Source organism: Heptranchias perlo, chromosome 23 (assembly GCF_035084215.1).
Source record: "Heptranchias perlo isolate sHepPer1 chromosome 23, sHepPer1.hap1, whole genome shotgun sequence".
Taxonomy (NCBI): domain Eukaryota; kingdom Metazoa; phylum Chordata; class Chondrichthyes; order Hexanchiformes; family Hexanchidae; genus Heptranchias; species Heptranchias perlo.
Genome location: NC_090347.1, coordinates 42,873,533 through 42,891,581, shown reverse-complemented (window position 1 = coordinate 42,891,581; position 18,049 = coordinate 42,873,533). Strand labels below are relative to the sequence as shown.

At 45.9% G+C, this 18,049-nt stretch overlaps 1 protein-coding gene across 1 annotated transcript in view; it reads right to left on the bottom strand.

Moving 5' to 3' along the window:
- LOC137341277 (ras-related protein Rab-37-like) overlaps positions 1 to 18,049 on the bottom strand; it is a 229,476-nt gene that overhangs the window by 21,838 nt on the left and 189,589 nt on the right. The gene's annotated exons all lie outside the window — the stretch shown is intronic.

The window sequence follows — 18,049 nt, the reverse complement described above, 5'->3', positions numbered from 1 at the left end:
TGGGCACGATGGGCCGAATGGCCTCCTTCTGTGCTATATCATTCTTTAATTAGTGTCGAGATAGAGGCCTAGAGATCCAATTCCACCACGCCCGTTTTACAAGCATAAAACGGGCACCTAAGTGTCTAATATGGCGGGTGATGTGCTCGCGCTCATACCATGCCATGCCATATTGAATCCGATTGCTCAGTAGGCATCCCGGGCGTGTGCCTGAATGTCGGTGCCGGCTCGAGGGGCTGAATAGCCTACCCTTGTTCCTATGTTCTTCCCTAAGGGTGAGTGTTTCGGTCCCCAAACAGAGTGCCTGGCAACGGCAGAGTGAGAGACAGGGCTTGGGAAACTACTGCCCTACGCTGGGGTCACTGAGAGCAGCCGTGGAGAATTCAGTGACTCACGCAGACCCACCCTCCTGGGTGAGGGACGACAGTGAGAAGGTGGGACAGCTTGAAGGGAAGGCAGAAAGGAGACAGGGAGAAGGCTTGAAATATGAGTAGAAAAATTCCATTTTATACCAGAGAATAAGACTACACAGCCACATTCATTGAACAGTCTGGGGGACTGTCAGAGGTGCCGTCTTTCGCATGAGACGAGGCCCTATCTGCCCTTTCCGTGGACATTAAAGATCCCAGGGCACTATTTGATGAAGAACAGGGGAGTTCTCCCTGGTGTCCTGGCCAATATTTATCCCTCAACCAACATCAATAAAACAGATTATCTGCTCATTATCACATTGCAGTTTGTGGGATCTTGCTGTGTGCAATTTGGCTGCCACATTTCCTACATTAAAACAGAGACTACACTTCAAAAATACTTCATTGGCTGTAAAGAGCTTTGTGTTGTGGTGAGGTTGTGAGAGGCGCTGTAGAAATGCAAGTCTTTTTTTCTTCAGAGACTCTGATGAAAAGCAGCCCCTTGAAGCCGGAGAGTGATATAGGAGCATTCTTTCCGTTTCCTCCAATCCTTCACTTCCTTCTCTCTTTTAAGTCATCTCTCAGTTGACCAGCGCACTGCTCTGTGCCACAGGTTAGATTCGATCCTCACAAGCGGGCCGAGTTAGCTGATCACTGCGGTCCCCGTGGATTGGATGGTAGCAAATGTAACCCCGCTATTCAAGAAAGGAGGGAGAGAGAAAACAGGGAACTACAGGCCAGTTAGCCTGAGATCAGTCGTCAGGAAAATGCTGGAATCCGTTATTAAGGATGTGGTAACAGAGCACTTAGAAAATCACAATATGATTAGGCAGAGTCAACATGGTTTTGTGAAACAGAAATCGTGTTTGACAAACATATTAGAGTTTTTGAGGATGTAACTAGCAGGGTAGGTAAAGGAGAACCAGTGGATGTAGTATATTTGGATTTTCAAAAGGCATTCGATAAGGTGACACATAAAAGGTTGTTACACAAGATAAGGGCTCATGGGGTTGGGGGCAATATATTATCATGGATAGAGGATTGGTTAATGGACAGAAAACAGAGTGTAGGGATAAACGGGTCAGCAGGTTGGCAGGCTGTAACTAGTGGGGTGCCACAAGGATCGGTGCTTGGGCCTCAGCTATTTACAATCTATATGAATGACTTAGATGAAGGGACCGAGTGTAATGTATCCAAGTTTGCTGACGATACAAAGCAAGGTGGGAAAGTGAGCAGTGAGGACACAAAGGGGGTGATTTTAAACCCCAAGAATGGGTGGGTTGGGGGCAGGTGGGAGTTGAAAATAGTTGTTTTTTTGGGTTGCGACCGCAACCCGGCTTTATCTCCGGGTTTAACGTTGGCGCAGAAATGTACAGGCTTCCCACTGGGAACGCAAAGTCTGAAATTTTGCGGTCGCCACCTAAAAAAACAACTATTTTCAACTCCCACCCACCCCCAACCCACCTGTTCTTGGGGTTTAAAATCACCCCCAAAGAGTCTACGAAAGGATATAGACAGGTTAAGTGAGTGGGCAAGAAGGTGACAGATGGAGTATAATGTGGGGAAATGTGAGGTTATTCATTTTGGTCGGAAGAATAGAAAAACAGAATATTTTTTAAATGGTGAGAAACTATTAAATGTTGGTGTTCAGAGAGACTTGGGTGTCCTTGTACAAGAAACACAAAAAGATGGAATGCAGGTACAGCAAACAATTAGGAAAGCAAATTGAATATTGGCCTTTATTGCAAAGGGGGTTGGAGTACAAGAGTAAGGAAGTCTTACTACAATTGTACAGGGCTTAGGTGAGACCTCACCTGGAGTACTGTGTACAGTTTTGGTCTCCTTATCTAAGGGAGGATATACTTGCCTTAGAAGGTTCACTAGATTAATTCCTGGGATGAGAGAGTTGTCCTATGAGGAGAGATTGAGTAGAATGGGCCTATACTCTCTGGAGTTTTGAAGAATGAGAGGTGATCTCATTGAAACATATACGATTCTGAGGGAGCTTGACAGGGTAGATGCTGAGAGTTTGTTTCCCATGGCTGGAGAGTCTAGAACTAGGGGGGATAGTCTCAGGATAAGGGGTCAGCCATTTAAGACTGAGATGAGGAGGAATTTCTTCACTCAGAGGGTTGTGAATCTTTGGAATTCTCTACCCCAGAGGGTTGTGGATGCTGCGTCGTTGAATATATTCAAGGTTGAGATAGAGAGATATTTGGACTCTAGGGGAATCGAGGGATATGGGGATCGGGCAGGAAAGTGGAGTTGTATGTGCTCCTGGCTGTTTCTGTTGTCTTGTAAACTGTTGGAACTCTGTCCTTTGTGTTGATATGTTCAGTTGAGGTCGAACATCAGCCATGATCTTATTGTGGAGATGCCGGTGATGGACTGGGGTTGACAATTGTAAACAATTTTACAACACCAAGTTATAGTCCAGCAATTTTATTTTAAATTCACAAGCTTTCGGAGATTTTCTCCTTCCTCAGGCAAATGTTTCAAGAGCTCCTTGAAGCCTACGCATTTATACATATTGAACAATACATGGTGTTTACAGACTGCCCCTGCAACTGCCCGTTGCCAAGGCAATCACCGTGTTCAGACAGAGAGGTGTCACCTGCAGAACCCCCGAATACACATTCAACAAAAAAACAAACAGGGAAAAAAAAGAGAAAAAAAACACAGAGAGAGGCAGAAACATCCGGAAGGCAGAGAGAGCCAGCAAATGACCCATTATATTAAAAACAGATAACATTTGTTCGCTGGTGGGGTAACGTGTAGCGTGACATGAACCCAAGATCCCGGTTGAGGCCGTCCTCATGGGTGCGGAACTTGGCTATCAATTTCTGCTCGACGATTTTGCGTTGTCGTGTGTCTCGAAGGCCGCCTTGGAGTACGCTTACCCGAAGGTCGGTGGATGAATGTCCATGACTGCTGAAGTGTTCCCCGACTGGGAGGGAACCCTCCTGTTTGGCGATTGTTGCGCGGTGTCCGTTCATCCGTTGTCGCAGCGTCTGCATGGTCTCGCCAATGTACCATGACATGCCAGATCATCGACACAGATACCACCATCACACGAGATGACACCACCCACCAGGTGCATGGTTCATACTCCTGTGACTCGGCCAACGTTGTCTACCTCATACGTTGCAGGAAAGGATGCCCCAGAGCATGGTACATTGGCGAGACCATGCAGACGCTGCGACAACGGATGAACGGACACCGCGCAACAATCGCCAAACAGGAGGGTTCCCTCCCAGTCGGGGAACACTTCAGCAGTCATGGACATTCATCCACCGACCTTCGGGTAAGCGTACTCCAAGGCGGCCTTCGAGACACACGACAACGCAAAATCGTCGAGCAGAAATTGATAGCCAAGTTCCGCACCCATGAGGACGGCCTCAACCGGGATCTTGGGTTCATGTCACGCTACACGTTACCCCACCAGCGAACAAATGTTATCTGTTTTTAATATAATGGGTCATTTGCTGGCTCTCTCTGCCTTCCGGATGTTTCTGCCTCTCTCTGTGTTTTTTTTCTCTTTTTTTTCCCTGTTTGTTTTTTTGTTGAATGTGTATTCGGGGGTTCTGCAGGTGACACCTCTCTGTCTGAACACGGTGATTGCCTTGGCAACGGGCAGTTGCAGGGGCAGTCTGTAAACACCATGTATTGTTCAATATGTATAAATGCGTAGGCTTCAAGGAGCTCTTGAAACATTTGCCTGAGGAAGGAGAAAATCTCCGAAAGCTTGTGAATTTAAAATAAAATTGCTGGACTATAACTTGGTGTTGTAAAATTGTTTACAATGATCTTATTGAATAGCAGAGCAGGCTTGAGGGGCCGGATGGCCTGCTCCTGCTCCTATTTCTTATGTTCTTATGCGATTGGGGGCGGGGGAGGGGAACAGTGCTGGGGGAGTGGAGGGCGGTGAGACAACTAATCCTCAGGGAGGAGGGCCAAATGGTCAGGGTTGACTCTGCTGATCACTATCCACTGACCTTCACTTACTTCAGGTGAGATCATAGGAACATAGGAATTGATAGACGCAAAAGACCAGGGGCCATCGAGTTCACTTTCTACCATCCTGGTGGTCGCATGATACAATGATAGTGGAGTTGGTGACTAATTATAGCAATCAATCTCTATCAATTAGTCTACAACAGACCCAGACATGAGTTGAGGAAATCCCCCAGTGGTGGAGAGCTTTGAGAACCGGAGGTTCAAAGTCACCTGTCCCTCCCAAGCACGTTACACTTACCACATGCCATGTCTCAAATTACTGATATACTGGATCCCAAAATGTTATTTTCTGAATGAAATCTATCTAATTTGCATTTGAATGAATCATCACTATCTGCTCCCACTGTCTCCCTCGGGAGCCTGTTCCATAGATTGACCACTTGCTCACTGAAATATTGTTTCCACAGATTCGTTCTGAATTTACCCCCACTTCTGAGAACTGGCTAGGGTGTGATGGCCTCCACTGTCAAATAGCCCGCCAACACTTACTGTCCAGGTTCACACATGAAGATCGGACCCTTGGGCGAGATGCCAGCAGAGCCGTACTCAGTACAAGCCAGAGCCTTCAGGGGAGGGAGAAAAATTGAGGGGGAAGAAAAAGGAGACTTGCCGAAGGTTATATTTCAACCGCACTAAAAGGGAATGAAGTGCTTCTGGAAAACTGGGAGGTCCCAGGTTCGATCCTCAGCCTGGGCCGAGCTGACCAACCAGAGTGGAAGTATTGAGGCAGCTGTCAGAATACAAGGAGGCAGATTTAAGAATCTTCGGCATAGGCCCACAGTGTAGTGAACCACCAAGATTGAAGAGAGTAGGAACAGATGGTGTAAATCGTAGCGGCCATGTGACACCAAGCTTGGGTTTTCTAACCTTTTGCGGACTGTAGGCAGAAGGGTGGCCTGAGAGGGAGGTGAGCAGTTATGAGAGGTAGTTTTGCAATATCAGGGTCCCAGTGCGGAGTCGCGCCCATCGGGAGCACGTATCGTGAATTGGTACGCGCGCTCCTCCTGATTTTCCAGGGGTTGGCCCACCCCCAAATTCCCGAGAGGTGCTGTCATCGGGTAGAATTCTCTGGAAGTGTGGCTGTGTAGAGCACCCCTTTGGGACCAAGGTAAAGGATGAGTTTGAGTAGTAGAGGGTGCGATGAGTCTCGATTTTAACACCGTGAGGAAGAAAGGTGGAGAGGTGTGTAGGAAGGAGAATTTGAAGCTCAAGAGGAGCTTGTTTGTTTTAAGAGGCGGTGCCCAGAATACAGCTGCCAGCCAATATGTGTAACTGTAACCCTGTGGAGGCTTAGACCGAGAGTGTAAATAAATGTCAAGGCTCATTTGGAGTGCTTTAGTACAAAAAATGATGTGTGTTGACATAGTGTGACGTCAAATAGGCAGATACAGGCTGGCTGAATGGGGATGGGCTGAGGAAAATCAATAAAGATACAGCAGCAGGTCCAGGTCAGAGAGGTACAGAGCCCCCTCGCTGTACTCCCAACTCATTACTTAATGAGCTGGAATATTGCTTCAGGTAGTCATGTCTCGGAAAATTGTATTAGGTTCTCTTTATTTGTTTCTTAATGGAGCGCAATGGTGAGTCAGGCTGGTCGGAAGTGATGCTAATTTTAGCTGCTGCTTCACCTTTTCATTGCAAGCTGTGGTTGACAATACTTCCCCTTCAAGTATTCACCCAATTCCAGTTTGAAAGTTTCTATTGAATCTTCTTCCACCGCCCTTTCAGTGCTGTGCATTTCAGATCATAACAACTCGCTGCATAAAAAAACGTCCTCATGTCACCTCTGGTTCTTTTGCCAATCACCTTAAATCTGTGTCCTCTGGTTACTGACCCTTCTGCCACTGGAAACAGTTTCTCCTTACTTACTCTATCAAAGCCCTTCATAATTTTGAACACCTCTATCAAATCTCCTCTTAACCTTCTATACTCTAAGGAGAACAATCCCAGTTTCTCCAGTCTCTCCATGTAACTGAAGTCCCTCATCCCTGGTACCATTCTAGTAAATCTCTTCTGAACTCTCTCCAAGACCTTGACATCCTTCCTAAAATATGGTGCTCAGAATTGGCCACATTACCCCAGCTGGGGCTTAACCAATCTTTTATAAAGGTTTAGCATAATTTCATTGCTTTTGTACTCTATACCTCTGTTTATAAAGCCAAGGATCTCTTCTGCATTTTTAACAGGCTTCTCAACTTGTCCTGCCACCTAGTGTAGATATACCCCCAGGTCACTGTTCCTGCACTCCCTTTAAAATTGTTCCATTTAGTTTATATTGCCTCTCCACATTCTTCCTACCAAAATGTATCACTTCACACTTCTCTGTGTTAAATTTCATCTGCCTTGTGTCTGCCCATTCCACCAGTCTATGTCCTCTTGAAGCCTGTTACTATCTTCCACATTGTTTACTACTTTTACGAGTTTCATGTCATCTGCAAACTTAGAAATTGTACCCTGTATACCCAAGTCCAGGTCATTAATATATATCAAGAAGCGCAGTGGTCCTAATACTGACCCCTGAGCAACACCACTGAAAAACAACCGATCACCACCACTCTCTGCTTTCTGTCCCTTGAGCCAATTTAATATCCACACTGCCACTGTCCCTTTAATCCCATGGACTTCAATTTTGCTAACAAGTCTATTATGTAGCACTTTATCAAATGCTTTTGAAAGTCCATATACACATCAACCGCACTACCCTCATTAACCCTCTCCGTTACTTCATCAAAGAACTCAATCAAGTTAGACAAACATGATTTGCCTTTAATAAATCCGTGATGGCTTTCATTTATTAACCTATACTTTTCCAAGAGCCAATTAATTTTGTCCTGGATTATTATAGCACTGTTATAGCGCCTGAGTAGAATCATAGAAAGGTTACAGCACGGAAGGAGGCCATTCGGCCCATCGAGTCCGTGCCGGCTCTAAGCAAGAGCAATCCAGCTAGTCCCACACCCCCGCCCTATCCCCGTAGCCCTGCAAATTTTTTATCCTCGGGCAGTGCATTCCAGATCCTAACCACTCGCTGTGTAAAAAAGTTTTTCCTCCTGTCACCTTTGGTTCTTTTGCCAATCACTTTAAATCTATGTCCTCTGTTTCTTGACCCTTCTGTCAAGGGGAACAGTTTCTCTCTATCTACTCTGTCTAGACCCCTTCATGATTTTGAATACCTCTATCAAATCTCCTCTGAATCTTCTTTGTCCCAAGGAGAACAACCCCAGCTTCTCCAGTCTATCCATGTAACTAATGTCCCTCATCCCTGGAATCATTCTAGTAAATCTCTTCTGCACCCTCTCTAAGGCCTTCACACCTTTCCTAAAGTGCAGTGCCCAGAACTGGACACAATACTACAATTGTGGCCGAACCAGTGTTTTATAAAGGTTCACCCTGACTTCCTTGCTTTTGAACTCTATTCCTCAATTTATAAAGCCCAGGATCCAAGTCATTAATATATATCAAGAAAAGCAGTGGTCCCAGTACCAACCCCTGGGGAGCACCACTGTACATCTCCCTCTAACCCGAAAAACAACCGTTCACCAGTACTCTCTGTTTCCTGTTACTTAGCCAATTTCTGTATCCATGCTGCTACTGTCCCCTTTATTCCATGAGCTTCAATCTTGATGACAAGCCTATTATCCGGCACTTTATCAAACGCCTTTTGAAAATCCATATACACCACATCAACCACATTGCCCTCATCGACCCTCTCTGTTACCTCATCAAAAAACTATCAAGTTGGTTAAACACGCTTTTCCTTTAACAAATCTGTGCTGGCTTTCCCTAATCAATCCACACTTGTCCAAGTGATTGCTAATGTTGTCCCGGTTTATTGTTTGTAAAAGTTTCCCACCACCGAGGTTAAACTGACTGGCCTGTAGTTGCTGGGTTGATCCTTACACCCTTTTTTGAACAAGGGTGTAACATTTGCAATTCTCCAGTCCTCTGGCACCACACCCCCGTATCTAAGGATGTTTGGAAGATTATGGCCAGTACCTCCGCAATTTCCCCCTTACTTCCTTCAGCAACCTAGGATGCATCCCATCCGGACCGGGTAACTTATCTACTTTAAGTACTGCTAGCCTTTCAAATACCTCTTCTTTATCAATTTTTAGCCCATCAAGTACCTCAACTATATCTTCCTTTACTGAGACTCTGGCAGCATCTTCTTCCTTGGTAAAGACAGATGCAAAGTATTCATTTAATACCTCGGCCATGCCCTCTGCCTCCATGAGTAGATCTCCTTTTTGGTCCCTAATCTATCCAGATGTGTGTCGAGTGTATCAGATAACCTGGTGATGGCACATGGAGGGTTGCCACATGGGTATCCATCGCACTATGGTATCGCAGTCTGCCCTGATGTTCTGTCCATTTGGGGCAATTGTATCTTTGGGGACAGTGCGTCACCAAGTCCCGTTCACCGATTCTGCTCCCTGACCTACATTGACTCCCTGTCCGGCAATGCCTAAAATTTAAAATTCTCATCCTTGAGTTCAAATCCCTCTATGGCCTTACCCCCCCTCCATCTCTGTAACCCCTTCCAGCCTACAAGCCTCCGAGAGCTCTGCGTTCCCTACTCTGGCCATTTGTGCATCCCCCACTCCCTTTGCCCCACCAATGTGAGAAGCCCAATAAGTGAAGGAATCACTGCTGCAACTAATAATGGGAAATGAACCAGAGCAGATAAGAGGAGGGGAACATCTAGGCAATAGTGATCATAACATAAAAAAGTTTAAAATAATGATTGAGAAAGACAAAAGTAAGACGAAGACCAAAGTAATAGATTGGTAAAGAGCTAATTTTGAAGGGATGAGAATGGAACTAGAGAAGGTAAACTGGAAGAAAATTGACAAAGAGATTAAACAGCAGTGGGAAATATTTAAAATGGTGAAGAAATTACATGCCCATTCTGAAAGTTTATAAATGTCCTCTTGCATTTTGATGCATTCCTCCTTTATATTAACTACACCCCCCAATTTGGTGTCATCCACAAATTTTGAAATTGTATTTCTGATTCCCAAATCCAAATCATTAATATAAATTGTGAACAACAGTGGTCCCAGCACCGATCCCTGTGGAACACCACTTCCCACCTTTTGCCAGTCTGAGTAGTTACCCTTAACCCCTACTCTCTGTTTTCTGTTTTATAGCCAGCTTGCTATTTATTCTGCTACATGTCCCCTGACTCCACATGATCTGACTTTAATCATGAGTCGACAATGAGGTACCTTATCAAAGGCCTTTTGAAAATCCAAATATATTACATCTACTACGTTACCCTTGTCTACTCTTTTTGTTACTTCTTCAAAGAATTTAATAAGGTTGGACAGGCATGACTTTCCCTTCTGAAAAAACAAGAACAAATTAGGCAATAATAGAATCATCGAATCATAGAAGTTTACAACATGGAAACAGGCCCTTCGGCCCAACATGTCCATGTCGCCCAGTTTATACCACTAAGCTAGTCCCAATTGCCTGCACTTGGCCCATATCCCTCTATACCCATCTTACCCATGTAACTGTCCAAATGCTTTTTAAAAGACAAAATTGTACCCGCCTCTACTACTGCCTCTGGCAGCTCGTTCCAGACACTCACCACCCTTTGAGTGAAAAAATTGCCCCTCTGGACCCTTTTGTATCTCTCCCCTCTCACCTTAAATCTATGCCTCCTCGTTATAGACTCCTCTATCTTTGGGAAAAGATTTTGACTATCTACCTTATCTATGCCCCTCATTATTTTATAGACTTCTATAAGATCACCCCTTAACCTCCTACTCTCCAGGGAAAAAAGTCTCAGTCTATCCACCCTCTCCCTATAAGTCAAACCATCAAGTCCCGGTAGCATCCTAGTAAATCTTTTCTGCACTCTTTCTAGTTTAATAATATCCTTTCTATAATAGGGTGACCAGAACTGTACACAGTATTCCAAGTGTGGCCTAACTAATGTCTTGTACAACTTCAACAAGACATCCCAACTACTGTATTCAATGTTCTGACCAATGAAACCAAGCATGCTGAATGCCTTCTTCACCACCCTATCCACCTGTGACTCCACTTTCAAGGAGCTATGAACCTGTACTCCTAGATCTCTTTGTTCTATAACTCTCCCCAACGCCCTACCATTAACGGAGTAGTTCCTGGCCCGATTCGATCTACCAAAATGCATCACCTCACATTTATCTAAATTAAACTCCATCTGCCATTCATCGGCCCACTGGCCCAATTTATCAAGATCCCGTTGCAATCCTAGATAACCTTCTTCACTGTCCACAATGCCACCAATCTTGGTGTCATCTGCAAACTTACTAACCATGCCTCCTAAATTCTCATCCAAATCATTAATATAAATAACAAATAACAGCGGATCCAGCACCAATCCCTGAGGCACACCGCTGGTCACAGGCCTCCAGTTTAAAAAACAACCCTCTACAACCACCCTCTGTCTTCTGTCGTCAAGCCAATTTTGTATCCAATTGGCTACCTCACCTTGGATCCCGTGAGATTTAACCTTATGTAACAACCTACCATGCGTTACCTTGTCAAAGGCTTTGCTAAAGTCCATGTAGACCACGTCTACTGCACAGCCCTCATCTATCTTCTTGGTTAACCCTTCAAAAAACTCAATCAAATTCGTGAGACATGATTTTCCTCTCACAAAACCACGCTGACTGTTCTTAATCAGTCCCTGCCTCTCCAAATGCCTGTAGATCCTGTCTCTCAGAATACCCTCTAACAACTTACCCACTACAGATGTCAGGCTCACCGGTCTGTAGTTCCCAGGCTTTTCCCTGCCGCCCTTCTTAAACAAAGGCACAACATTTGCTACCCTCCAATCTTCAGGCACCTCACCTGTAGCTGTCGATGATTCAAATATCTCTGCTAGGGGACCCGCAATTTCCTCCCTAACCTCCCATAACGTCCTGGGATACATTTCATCAGGTCCCGGAGATTTATCTACCTTGATGCGCGTTAAGACTTCCAGCACCTCCCTCTCTGTAATATGTACACTCCTCAAGACATCACTATTTATTTTCCCAATTCCCCTAACATCCATGCCTTTCTCAACCATAAATACCGATGTGAAATATTCATTTAGGATCTCACCCATCTCTTGTGGTTCTGCACGTAGGTGACCTTGTTGATCCTTAAGAGGCCCTACTCTCTCCCTAGTTACTCTTTTGCCCTTTATGTATTTGTAGAAGCTCTTTGGATTCTCCTTTGCCTTATCTGCCAAAGCAATCTCATGTCCCCTTTTTGCCCTCCTGATTTCTCTCTTAACTCTACTCCGGCAATCTCTATACTCTTCAAGGGATCCACTTGAAACACCATGGATGAATAAAGAGATAAGGGAAAAGTTGAAACTAAAGAAAAAGGCATATTCTAAGTACATAGACAATAAAGGAGAGGACGACAAAAGGGAATACGAAGAGGATAGGAAAGATAAAAATAAACAAAAATTAGGGTGGCAAAGAGGAACTACGAGATTAAATTATCAAGGAATATAAAAAGAAATAGTAAAGTATTCTACAGGTACATAAATAACAAAACAAAAATCAGAATAGGGATAGGGCCATTAAGGGATGCACAAGATAAACTCACAGGTAATGACAGTGAAATGGCAGAAATATTGAATAACTACTTTGCCTTCGTATTTACCAAGGAGTCTGACAAAGTGGGCATGACAATAGAAGAAGAGATCGAAAAAGATAATAAAACATTTAAGATAGAAAGGAGGGAGATAATTGATAAACTAAGCAAACTTAGAGAGAATAAAGCCCCTGGTCCGGATGGATTGCATCCGTGAATATTAAAAGTTAGGGAGGAGATATCAGAGCCTCTGTTACATATATAAAGATTCACTAGAAAAGGGAATTGTGCCATAGGGACTGGTGGACAGCTAATGTTATTCCTATATTTAAAAAGGGAGATAGAACAAGTCCAGGGAACTGTAGACCAATTAGCTTAATGTCGGTGGTAGGAAAGATAATGGGATCTTTACTCAAAGATGTAATAGAGTTACATCTAGGAAACAAAAGTATAATAAAGAATAATCAGCATGGATTTCAGAAGGGAAAGTCATGCCTGTCCAACCTATTAAATTCTTTGAAGAAGTAACAAAAAGAGTAGACAAGGGTAACGTAGTAGATGTAATATATTTGGATTTTCAAAAGGCCTTTGATAAGGTACCTCATTGTCAACTCATGATTAAAGTCAGATCATGTGGAGTCAGGGGACATGTAGCAGAATAAATAGCAAGCTGGCTATAAAACAGAAAACAGAGAGTAGGGGTTAAGGGTAGCTACTCAGACTGGCAAAAGGTGGGAAGTGGTGTTCCATCAGGGATCGGTGCTGGGACCACAGTTGTTCACAATTTACATTAATGATTTGGATTTGGGAATCAGAAGTACAATTTCAAAATTTGTGGATGACACCAAATTGGGGGGTGTAGTTAATATAAAGGAGGAATGCATCAAAATGCAAGAGGACATTTATAAACTTTCAGAATGGATGTGTAAATGACAAATGAATTTCAATATAGATAAATGTGAGGTGGTGCATTTTGGTAGGAAGAATAAAGAGGCCTCATACCGGTTGGATAATAAGAGTTTAAACGGGCTAAAGGAGCAAAGGAATCTAGAGGTACAGATACACAAATCACTAAAAGTAATGACGCAGTTTAATAAGGCCATAAAAAAGGCAAATCATACACTAGGGTTCATTTCTAGAGGGATAGAATTGAAAAGCAGAAAAGTTAAGTTAAACTTGTATTGTAGCTTGGTTAGACCACACTTGAAGCACAGTTCTGGTCTGCATACTACAGAAATGATATAGAGGCATTGGAGAGGGTGCAAAAAAGATTCACAAGGATGATACCAGAACTGAGAGGATATACTTATCAGGAAAGGCTGAACAGGCTGGGGCTCTTTTCTCCAGAAAAGAGAAGGCTGAGGGGTGACCTTATTTAAGATATAATGATAGGGTTTGATAGGGTGGATGTAGACAAAATGTTTCCATTTGTGGGGTGTCCAAAACTAGAGGTCATAAATATAAAATAATCATTAATAAATCCAATAGGGAATTCAGGAGAAACTTCTTTACCCAAAGAGAAGGAAGAATGTGGAACTCACTACCACAAGGAGTAGTTGAGGCAAATAGCATTGATACATTAAAGGGGAAGCTCGATAAGCACATGAGGAAGAAAGGAATAGAAGGGTATCCTGATAGGGTTAGATGAAGTAGGGAGGGAGGGAGGAGCCTCATGTGGAGCATAAATGCTGACATAGACCAATTGGGCCAAATGGCCAGTTTCTGTACTGTAGTTTTGATGTAACTCAATTTAACCATTGGCGGACGTGCCTTCAGCTGTCTAGGCCCTAAGCTCTGGAATTCCCTCCCCAAACCTCTCCGCCTCTCTCTCGTCTTTAAAACCTACCTCTTCGACCAAGCTTTTGGTCACCCATCCCAATATCTGTTTATGTGGATCAGTGTCAATTTTTGTTTGGTAATGCTCCTGTGAAATGCCTTGGGACGTTAGAGGTGCTATATAAATGCAAGTTGTTGTTGTGGGCACATGAGCTGGTGCTGAAGAGGCACGAATGGGCAAGGGCAGCAACATTCTTTGGCCTGCGGGACGAGAGCGTGAGGCCCACACGTTTAGCTCCTGGTCAGCGAGCTCTCAAACACCACCTCGCTCCAGGATTTGGACCAATGCTGGAGGAGGATCTCACCCACAATCGGAGTCTGGGCGACACTGAGGTCAGGATTCCAAAAGGAAGTTGGCTTCAGCCAATCAGGAGAGAATGGGATGTCCTTCAGCTCAGCCCCAACAGGAAGAGGCCGCAGTGGGCTGCGGCCCCTCCCCTGTCTTTTTTAAAATTCATTCATGGGATGTGGGCGTCGCTGGTGAGGCCGGCATTTATTGCCCATCCCTAATTGCCCTTGAGAAGGTGGTGGTGAGCCGCCTTCTTGAACCGCTGCAGTCCGTGTGGTGACGGTTCTCCCACAGTGCTGTTGGGAAGGGAGTTCCAGGATTTTGACCCAGCGACGATGAAGGAACGGCGATATATTTCCAAGTCGGGATGGTGTGTGACTTGGAGGGGAACATGCAGGTGGTGTTGTTCCCATGTACCTGCTGCCCTTGTCCTTCTAGGTGGTAGAGGTCGAGGGTTTGGGAGGTGCTGTTGAAGAAGCCTTGGCGAGTTGCTGCAGTGCATCCTGTAGATGGTACACTCTGCAGCCACTGTGCGCCGGTGGTGAAGGGAGTGAATGTTTAGGGTGGTGGATGGGGTGCCAATCAAGCGGGCTGCTTTGTCCTGGATGGTGTCGAGCTTCTTGAGTGTTGTTGGAGCTGCACTCATCCAGGCAAGTGGAGAGTATTCCATCACACTCCTGACTTGTGCCTTGTAGATGGTGGAAAGGCTTTGGGGAGTCAGGAGGTGAGTCACTTGCCGCAGAATACCCAGCCTCAGACCTGCTATCGTAGCTACAGTATTTATATGGCTGGTCCAGTTAAGTTTCTGGTCAATCGTGACCCACAGGATGTTGATGGTAAGGGATTTGGCGATGGTAATGCCGTTGAATGTCAAGGGGAGGTGGTTAGACTCTCTCTTGTTGGAGATGGTCATTGCCTGGCACTTATCTGGCGCGAATGTTACTTGTCACTTATCAGCCCAAGCCTGGATGTTGTCCAGGTCTTGCTGCATGCGGGCTCGGACTGCTTCATTATTTGAGGGGTTGCGAATGGAACTGAACACTGTGCAATCATCAGCGAACATCCCCATTTCTGACCTTATGATGGAGGGAAGGTCATTGATGAAGCAGCTGAAGATGGTTGGGCCTAGGACACTGCCCTGAGGAACTCTTGCAGCAATGCCCAGGGGCTGAGATGATTGGCCTCCAACAACCACTAAGATCTTCCTTTGTGCTAGGTATGACTCCAGGCACTGGAGAGTTTTCCCCCTGATTCCTATTGACTTCAATTTTACTAGGGCTCCTTGGTGCCACACTCAGTCAAATGCTGCCTTGATGTCAAGGGCAGTCACTCTCACCTCACCTCTGGAATTCAGCTCTTTTGTCCATGTTTTGACCAAGGCTGTAATGAGGTCTGGAGCCGAGTGGTCCTGGCGGAACCCAAACTGAGCATCGGTGAGCAGGTTATTGGTGAGTAAGTGCCGCTTGATAGCACTGTCAACGACACCTTCCATCACTTTGCTGATGATTGAGAGTAGACTGATGGGGCGGTAATTGGCCGGATTGGATTTGTCCTGCTTTTTGTCTACAGAAAGGCCAATCAGTGTGTAGCGGCCTGTTAGATTTAAGCGATGGAACCCGAGACTGTAACTGAGCGGGAGGAGGAGGAAATGTTCCATTTGCAATTTTTCAGTCTTGCTTTTTAAGCCTTTCCCTCCTGCGCTGGTCCTGTCTCCATTCAGGCTTCCCTGGTTGACCCAAGCCTGTTTAAGTCCAGTTTGGAGCGTGGCACCCATCTCATTACGGATTGAGAGCAGGTGGAGTCTTTGCTGCGGCTCAATGCCAAGTGATGACAGAGACAACAAAAGAAAACAGCCAATGAGGGGCAGCGAGGACTCGATCGGCGACACAGTGACATCATCGCGTTATGCCACGATTCCGCCTCTTTTGAAAAAGAAACCGACTGCTCGTTGTCTCGGGAATAGGCATTGAGGGAAACAGTGAGACTGTGACAAGAGGAGTAGGAGGAGGGAGATACTGCGGAGCAGGAGGAGGCGGAGCGGGAGGACGACGAGGCATAGGAGGATCACAAGGAAAAGGAGGAGTAATGGCACCATCCTGATATCAGAAACCCAGGCAGTCCCCCCTGACTATTTAGGTATTGTAGCCCAATGGTTAGGGTATTGGACTAACAACCCAGAGGTCCTGAGTTCAAATCCCACCACTGCAAGTTATGAAATAGAATCCAATAAACCTGGTAATTTGTGGGCTGGCACCAGGAAAATGATCATGAAAGTTGCTCAATTGTCGTAAAAACCTAACTGGTTCACTCCTGTCCAGGGGAGGGAGCCTGGCCTACACATGGCTTCAATCCCACAGTATGTGGTTAACTCTCAGCATCCTCCAAATGGCTTAGGAAGCCCATTAGTGATAAAAAATCAATTGCTACTGAAGGAGCAGGCCCACCACCACTGTCTCAGGGCAACTAGGGACTGGCAATAAATGCCAGATTTGCCAGCGATGCCCACATCCCAAGAATGAATAATAATATTAAAAGAATATTTCACACGGCAGCCCCTCTCCCACCTTCCAGAGTTACCATCAGTAGGTCTACGATGAAAGGATTGATCTGAACTCAGCAGGCATGCAGAGTGCCTCGGTAACATTAGCCCATGTAGCCAGCTGCCTCATTTTGATTCGTCCCTGCCTCAGCTCGTCTGCTGCTGAAACCCTCATCCATGCTTTCAGCTCTTCCAGACTGGACTATTCCAATGCTCTCCTGGCTGGCCTCCCATCTTCCACCCTCCATAAACTTAAGTTCATCCAAGACTCTGCTATCCAAACTCACACCAAGTCCTGTTCACCCATCACCCCTGTGCTCGCTGACCTACATTGGCTCTGGGTCCACCAATGCCTCGATTTTAAAATTCTCATCCTAGGATTCCTTCAAATCCCTCAGGGCCTCACACCTTCCCTACCTCCTCCAGCCCTACAACCCTCCGAGATCTCTGGGTCCCTCCAATAATGGCCTCTTGTTCATCCCCCACTCCTTTTGCCCGACCATTGGTGGCCGTGACTTCAGCTGTCTTGGCCCTAAACTCTGGAATTCCCTCCTTAAACCTCTCCGCCTCTCTACCTCTCTCTCCGCCTTTAAGACGCTCCTTAAACCCTACCTCTTTGACCAATCTTTTGGTCACTTGTCCTAAAGTCCCTTTCTTCGGTGTCAAATTTTGTCTGATTACACTCCTGTGAAGCGCCTTCAGATGTTTTACTACGTTGTAAGTCCAAAACCAAGGCAAGTTGTTGTAATGACAGGAGACCTTCCACTCCAAGCTGTGACTTCACTCTGGAAACTTCATGGCAATCATGGCTCGGGTTGTTACATTCACTCTCCTCAGATGCCCAGAGGGTAGGTGAGGTGTGGGTTGGTGAGGTGAGGGTAGGTGAGGTGGAGGTAGGTGAAGGAAGGGTATGTGAGGTGAGGGTAGGTGAGGTGGGAGTAGGTGAGGTGGGAGTAGGTGAGGCGAGGGTAGGTGAGGTGGGGGTTGGTGAGGAGAGGGTAGGTGAGGCGAGGGTAGGTGAGGTGGGGGTAGGTGAGGTGGGGGTAGGTGAGGTGAGGGTAGGTGAGGTGGGGGTAGGTGAGGCGAGGGTAGGTGAGGTGGGGGTAGGTGAGGTGGGGGTAGGTGAGGTGAGGGTAGGTGAGGTGGGCGTAGGTGAGGTGGGGGTAGGTGAGGTGGGGGTAGGTGAGGTGGGGGTAGGTGAGGTGGGGGTAGGTGAGGTGGGGGTAGGTGAGGTGGGGGTAGGTGAGGCGGGGGTAGGTGAGGTGGGCGTAGGTGAGGAGAGGGTAGGTGAGGCGAGGGTAGGTGAGGCGAGGGTAGGTGAAGCGAGGGTAGGTGAGGTGGGGGTAGGTGAGGAGAGGGTAGGTGAGGTGA